The sequence below is a fragment of the Rhododendron vialii genome, chromosome 6a (genome assembly GCF_030253575.1).
Source record: "Rhododendron vialii isolate Sample 1 chromosome 6a, ASM3025357v1".
Lineage (NCBI taxonomy): Eukaryota > Viridiplantae > Streptophyta > Magnoliopsida > Ericales > Ericaceae > Rhododendron > Rhododendron vialii.
In genome coordinates, this window is record NC_080562.1 from 23,214,628 (window position 1) to 23,222,189 (window position 7,562).

The window sequence follows — 7,562 nt, forward strand, 5'->3', positions numbered from 1 at the left end:
CATATTAGTTCCGGCTCAACAAAGAGGAAAATTAGATAGCAAAACTATCAAGGAAACATTTGTAGGATATCCTGAAAATTCTAAAGGTTACAGGTTTGTTGTTCATCATAGTAATGGTAGTATTAGTGTCATGGAAAGTAGAGATGCAAGATTTTTGGAAGAAGAAATTGACACTAGAAATCCTAGTAGCCTAGTTGAATTATTTGAGATCTCCAAAGAAAAAGAATGTAGAGACCCGTATTTTAGGGCTGTATTTTTTTTTAAGAAATATTAAAATTATCGAGTAATGACGTAAATTGTGGAAATTTGAATAAAGACATGGTTATAAGATTAGGGGATCAATGTGACATAATTGCAAGTGCAGGGGTGAAAGTGTGATAAGTATATATGTATATGTATATGGGCGTCCAGAAAAAAAAAAAACCATTTTTTTCCCCTTCTCTTTTTTTTTCTTTCTCTCTCTGTTCTCTCGGCTCTCTCCCTCCGAAACTCTCCCTCCACTTCTCTCCTCGATTTCATCTACTTAGAGCGTGATTCCGAACAAAGCCCAAGAATTAAAGTCGTTATACGGAGCGCGGACTTCCCATCCATCCAAGAAAAATCAAGATCGGACCACGTGGGAGTTCGGTTGACTTGGTCAAAGGTTCGGGTTTTGCTCAAAACCCATGAGGTAGGGATTTCTTACTCTTGTTATGCGTTTATACGGTGTTTATGTACCTAGATCGTATCTTGCTTCGTAGTTTAAGCTTGTTCCTTCCATTCCCGAAAATCAGCAGAACAGGGCCTGCGTTTTTGGGGTTTTACGCCTTCTTAAACTCAGATTTGAATTTTGATTCCTTCGTATGAAATAGAGTAGACTTAAAGCTTGTTCTAATGCCGCTGGAATCACCCGAAACCGTTGAGAATTGAATTTATGGTGGTTTTTAGAATACTGATCTGCAATCTGTCTCGTTTTCTGGGTTTCAGCCCACTTCGGATGGCCATAACTTCCTCGTCTGATGTCCATTTTATGCAAACTATATATCGGTTCGAAGGTCTTAAAGTTAGCTTTCATTTGCCACCAGAATCGTCTTAAAACTCTTAGTATACTGAAAGTTATGATCGTTTGAGCGGAGGTGTCTCAATCTGTCATGCTGCGTGACCGATTCGTGTAGCCTGGGAAAACCCCTGTTTAACCACCCCTTGAGTGCAGATTTGACAAGGGTTCCTTCGTGACTTTTAAGCTTCGTTCAATCGTGCAACTATTGGGACTGAAATCACTCAAAAATATTAAAAACTCGATTTATAATAATTTTTAGAAGATTGAACGAAAATCTGAAAATCTGGGCAGCGTATCGGGCTGCGTTTTTTTTTATAAATATTGTTTGTTATGGTTAAATGACGCTATTGGTTATGCGTCCTTGTGGGTTTTAAAGATTAGTAAGTTGGTGATAATTTGGCGTTGGAATCATTGAAAAACATTGAGTATGCAATTTTTAATGATGTATAATCGTTTTAACTCGATAATGGGTGTGAGATAGATTATGGATGGATTGTGCATAATGAAGGATGTTTATGGACCTATGAATTGAGTGTTATGGCTACGTGTGACATCGAACTTTGTATGTATCGTGGTTTGGCATGTCATAGCATATGGACAATGGATGGAGTCGTATCCAACTTCGGATGTCGACGAGGGTTACGGGGCCCAACACCGCCCGGAATTCACGTCAATATGGACGGAGCCCGGTTCACCTTCTTGGTGGGACCTTGGCGAGGGTTACGGGGCCCAACACCGCCCGGACTTGACGTCAATATGGACGGAGCCCGGTTCACCTTCTTGGTGGGACCTTGGCGAGGGTTACGGGGCCCATCACTGCCCGGAATTCACGTCAATATGGACGGAGCCCGGTTCACCTTCTTGGTGGGACCTTGGCGAGGGTTACGGGGCCCAACACCGCCCGGAATTCACGTCAATATGGACGGAGCCCGGTTTACCTTCTTGGTGGGACCTTGGCGAGGGTTACGGGGCCCAACATTGCCCGGTGTATTACTTTGCATCACACGTCACGCATTGTTGATTGGTTGAGCTAGACTTATGACCCGTGTTGCTTGAGAAATGAAAAGAGAGAAAGTTGTTAATCTAATGTTTGGTTTGTCATTCGACTTTGAACTGTATCTTGGATTACTATCCTTCCTCATTGAACCTCTTGTTCGGTAATTGAATATAACATGTTTTCATGTATTTCATTTCAAGATTTCTCTACGAGCTAGTGAGCTCAACCCACCTTAACATTTTAGGGTACAAATCAATGAAACTAGTTCTTGTTGCATGGAGTGGCTAATACTTGAGAAATAAAAGACAAATTGATTATGTTCAAAAAAAAAGGAAATCCAATGATATGTTCGTGTTGTTCTGCCGATAGATATACTCATTGTCATTAATATCTTGGGGTTCGTTGTACATATATAATGTTGCTCACGTACCACTGTTGGTGCATGATCATCACATATTCATATAGATCGAGGTAGAATGGAGTAATTGCGTAGCGATGGACAAACGACGGTTGAGGACAAGTTGTGGTCTAATTGGAATAATTTGAGTCGATTTTTGCTTCTAGCTTGACGTGTGAGCTATTAGGGTTATCTTTATGAAATCATGATTCCCTGGTTGTAGTATGCTCGTTCGTGGTGGAAGACCCATGTTTCTTTGTAGATCTCGTCGTATTCACTCACTCTAGGTGCATGATTCATCGCATTTTCATATAACTTGTGTATAGATTTCCCTGCTGGGCTAGTGTAGCTCACCCTATCATTTTCAGGTATGATTCAAGGATGTTGGCATGGAGTGCTTGTTGTGCATTTGTGACTAAACCTTTAAAAGGTATTCAAGAAGGATTTCATAGCACAAGATCTGAAAGAGCATTTTTAGGAAAGATCTTATTTGTAAATTGTAATAATATTTACGTAGGATACTAGTATTTTGATGACTTGGGGCCTTCGAGTTGGAAATGTAATATTTGAATTTTATTTGAGAACAGTGAACAGAAAGGTCTTTTGGGGTATTATTTATATTACGGCGAGTACTTTATTCATTAAAAGTGTTTATTATTTATGTTGAAAATCGAGGGCGTGACAAATTGGTATCAGAGCATTAGGATTGAATACCTAGAGACCGTGGGGAGACTTTTAGTCTCATGGGTTCAAAACATTGCATAACTTTTCAAAAAAAAAAAGAAATAAAGCAGCATATGAGTGCTTGCATGACTGATGTGTAGTGGTTGGAGTTGCATTTGTAACTATAGTTGTTGTCATCGATTGCAGTCTAGGTCTTGAACCAATTATGGTAAAGTACCTTTTGATGAGATGAGATTTGGAAAGAAACCGCGGTGATCGAAATGGTTGTGGGTTGTGACGATATTGATATGTGAAAGAGGAAATTTGTTAGCATATGATACGAGTGTTAGAATATCAATATGACCTATGAGTTAAGTGTTAGATGTGATTTCTATGTGAACTGTATGGATTAAGTATTCAGTTCTAAGCGTGTTAAGTTTTAAATACTTTAAGTAATTTTTAAGTGAGAGAGGTGTATCATAGCTAGAGGATTGAGCTAGTAAGTGTCTTGAATGTATTTGAAGGGTTGATGTCTTGTTGTGGTAATGATTGTGTTTTGTCATTGTTATGGTGGTTATTGAAGTAGTGATTCTGAGTATAGGTGAAGCAAATTGAGCCTGCTTTGGGAGTTGTATGTATCTAAGGTTGATATAGGAAAGTGAGGGTTATAAGTAGGATGTCAAGATATGGTAAGTGTCTTTTGGACACCCAGGCGACTACCGATGAGATCCAGTTGGAAGAGGCGCTTGATCACCGTTCCTTCTAGATGGAAGTCTCGGGAAGTCAATTGGATACTTAGTATATACTTAGGGGTAAGATCTATAGGTTTGAGACAGATGTCTATATATAGAAATTTCGTAGAAAAATGATGTGCTGTGGTGTTGTCGTAATCATTGTTACATTGTAGTGATTGCCGTAGCGGTAGTGTTATGAGGGGTCGATAGGAGAATATTAGTTGTGTTATTCGGAGATAGGGAAAATAAGACACAAGGAGAAAGATAGTGATGTGATTTAAGTCAAGAGGTCAATGTAAGGCAAAATGAGAAAATTGTTTGAAGTAAAGGCGATATGAGGGCGAACTATTAAGGGTAATAATGAAGTGGAGTGTAGTTGGCGTCCTTAGTTGGAATGGTGTGAAATTCGTGGCGAGTGAGACTATTAGAAGTTATTGGTGTGAGTGAAACTGATTCTTAAGTAATGAGGTGGTAGGAGTCTTAGAATATAAAGAGGAATATAGACATGTTTGTAACCCCGGAGTCTTGTTAGTGTTTAGGAAGAGGTTTGTCAATTTGTTTGTATTTATATTGGTGTTTAAAATTTCAGTATCGAGAAAGATTAATAGTAGTGAAAGTTTGTTAGTGCAGCTATTGCACACATTGTGTAGGTATTTGGGTGATGAAATGCTGTGTGATTGTAAAGTTGATTGAGAAATGATTAATATTAATGTTGTGTATTTTTTATGCGATATTTGAGATTGTGAAAATGGAAAACATGTAACTTGAGTAGACTAATTGAGATGAGAGTATTCGAGATTGATGGGTGAACAGAAAATGTGAAGGGTATTATGAAGTTGAAAAGAACGAGATTACCATTGGGCCTTCTAGAGCCATGAAATGTGAAATGTTGGATACATTGTGAGTTCGTGGAAACTTGGTGAATCCGTTGGATACTTTGTGAGTCCGTGGATACTTTGTGAGTCTGTGGATACCCGGTGAGTCCGTTGGATACTTTGTGAGTTGGTGAGTCTGTTGGATACTGAATGAGTTTGTTAATGCGTGGATGTGTCTGGTGTTGTGTAAGCTATTAAATTGTACCATGGGTTTGTTGAAATATTTCAAATGTGTTGTTTAGATTTAACCTACATGTGTTAATTTATTATGTAATCTCAATGTGTGAAATTTGCTTTTAGTATACGATGTAGAATAAACATTGATATTTATGTGGGTAGTTGCTACGAGGGTATGCCTTTCTTGATTAGCAGCAACGATGTTTGGAGAACTGGGTTTAAGGAAAATAGTGGATTGATAGTTTACCAGAACGGTTTTAATGTGTGTTGTGAAGAGTTATGTAGAAGGGACGCGTTACAATAGAAGTGAATTTGGATTTCCGAAAATAGAAACCGGTAGTGATTCAAAGTAGGCTAAGAAATGTGAAGTAGTGTTGGATTCTAACGTGTGTTTGAATGTTAAATGGACGGAAAAGCGTTTGAGATTTGTGCAGAGTGGATAAAAGAGTTATGTGGTTAAATAGGAATATGAGTTGGTCATCGTGAATAGCGGTTTGTCTTATGAATGTTTGGTGTCGCTGACTATTCTTAATATTATCAATAGAGGTGGATCAGTTGTGAGACGAGTTTACTCTTGGAATTGAAAGGGATGTCAATAGCTTTGAGATGTGAGGAGTCTAACTATGGTGGAGTTATAACTGAGTAAAGAGTGATAAACATTACGTAGTCCAATTATTAGATTGTGAGGTTTTATGGTTTCTTTACGGTAGAGATTACTTGGGGTTTTCCGGATTGAAAAAAAAAAGAAAAAAGACTGGTCTATTAGTTGACGTTGGGTGGGAAAAAAAATTAGAATCAAAGTTTTAGAAGTGAAGTTTTGTAAGCAGTCCAATGCGTCCTTCTAGGAAGTTTAAAAGATACTTAGCCGAATGAGTTGCAAAGAATGAGAATGTGGAATTTGGAGTTTAGAGAACGTCGAGGTACCACTTGTTGGATTTCAGTGTGATTGTCATGCGATATGTCAAAAAAAAAAAAAAAACTAGGATTCTTGTATTGACGTTAGGACTTGAGACACTATTAGGGATAAAATTTGACAAAGACGATGGAGACTTGTGACCAAATGTTGAGTGGTAGGACCATACTATTAGTGAGGGATTTTGGGGAGCAAACAACATGAGGAAATATCGACATAGAAAAGGAAGGATGAGGTTTGGGTTGTGAAATTGTGATATGATTTTTGGTATAGTGATTAGTGGCTCGGTTGGAATCGCTTTAGCAAATTTCGAGGACGAAATTTTTTTGAAGGAGGGTAGGGTGTAGAGACCCGTATTTTAGGGCTGTATTTTTTTTAAGAAATATTAAAATTATCGAGTAATGACGTAAATTGTGGAAATTTGAATAAAGGCATGGTTATAAGATTAGGAGATCAATGTGACATAATTGCAAGTGCAGGGGTGAAAGTGTGATAAGTATATATGTATATGTATATGGGCGTCCAGAAAAAAAAAAACCATTTTTTTCCCCTTCTCTTTTTTTTTCTTTCTCTCTCTGTTCTCTCGGCTCTCTCCCTCCGAAACTCTCCCTCCACTTCTCTCCTCGATTTCATCTACTTAGAGCGTGATTCCGAACAAAGCCCAAGAATTAAAGTCGTTATACGGAGCGCGGACTTCCCATCCATCCAAGAAAAATCAAGATCGGACCACGTGGGAGTTCGGTTGACTTGGTCAAAGGTTCGGGTTTTGCTCAAAACCCATGAGGTAGGGATTTCTTACTCTTGTTATGCGTTTATACGGTGTTTATGTACCTAGATCGTATCTTGCTTCGTAGTTTAAGCTTGTTCCTTCCATTCCCGAAAATCAGCAGAACAGGGCCTGCGTTTTTGGGGTTTTACGCCTTCTTAAACTCAGATTTGAATTTTGATTCCTTCGTATGAAATAGAGTAGACTTAAAGCTTGTTCTAATGCCGCTGGAATCACCCGAAACCGTTGAGAATTGAATTTATGGTGGTTTTTAGAATACTGATCTGCAATCTGTCTCGTTTTCTGGGTTTCAGCCCACTTCGGATGGCCATAACTTCCTCGTCTGATGTCCATTTTATGCAAACTATATATCGGTTCGAAGGTCTTAAAGTTAGCTTTCATTTGCCACCAGAATCGTCTTAAAACTCTTAGTATACGGAAAGTTATGATCGTTTGAGCGGAGGTGTCTCAATCTGTCATGCTGCGCGACCGATTCGTGTAGCCTGGGAAAACCCCTGTTTAACCACCCCTTGAGTGCAGATTTGACAAGGGTTCCTTCGTGACTTTTAAGCTTCGTTCAATCGTGCAACTATTGGGACTGAAATCACTCAAAAATATTAAGAACTCGATTTATAATAATTTTTAGAAGATTGAACGAAAATCTGAAAATCTGGGCAGCGTATCGGGCTGCGTTTTTTTTTTTATAAATATTGTTATGGTTAAATGACGAAAACAAGCCTTATGCTCAAGCTGTTGGTAGTCTTATGTATGCAATGTTGTGTACTCGACCTGATATTAGTTACACTGTCAGTGTAGTAAGTAGATATCAAAGTAATCCTGGTGAGCCTCATTGGGCAGCTGTTAAAAGGATACTTAGATACATTCAAGGCACTAAAGACTAGAAATTGACCTATCATTGTAATGGTGACAACTTAGAAGTTGTTGGATATTCAGATGCAGATTTTTCTGGCGATGTTGATGACGGTAAGTCTACTTCAGCC

The 7,562-nt window shown here is 38.5% G+C and overlaps 1 long non-coding RNA gene across 1 annotated transcript; it reads left to right on the forward strand.

Moving 5' to 3' along the window:
* Positions 1–419: 419 nt before the first annotated feature.
* Positions 420–5,297, forward strand: LOC131330211 (uncharacterized). Its single transcript, XR_009201026.1, has 2 exons — positions 420–670; positions 2,802–5,297. It is a non-coding gene; the product is annotated as an uncharacterized LOC131330211 (long non-coding RNA).
* The last annotated feature ends 2,265 nt before the right edge of the window (positions 5,298–7,562 follow it).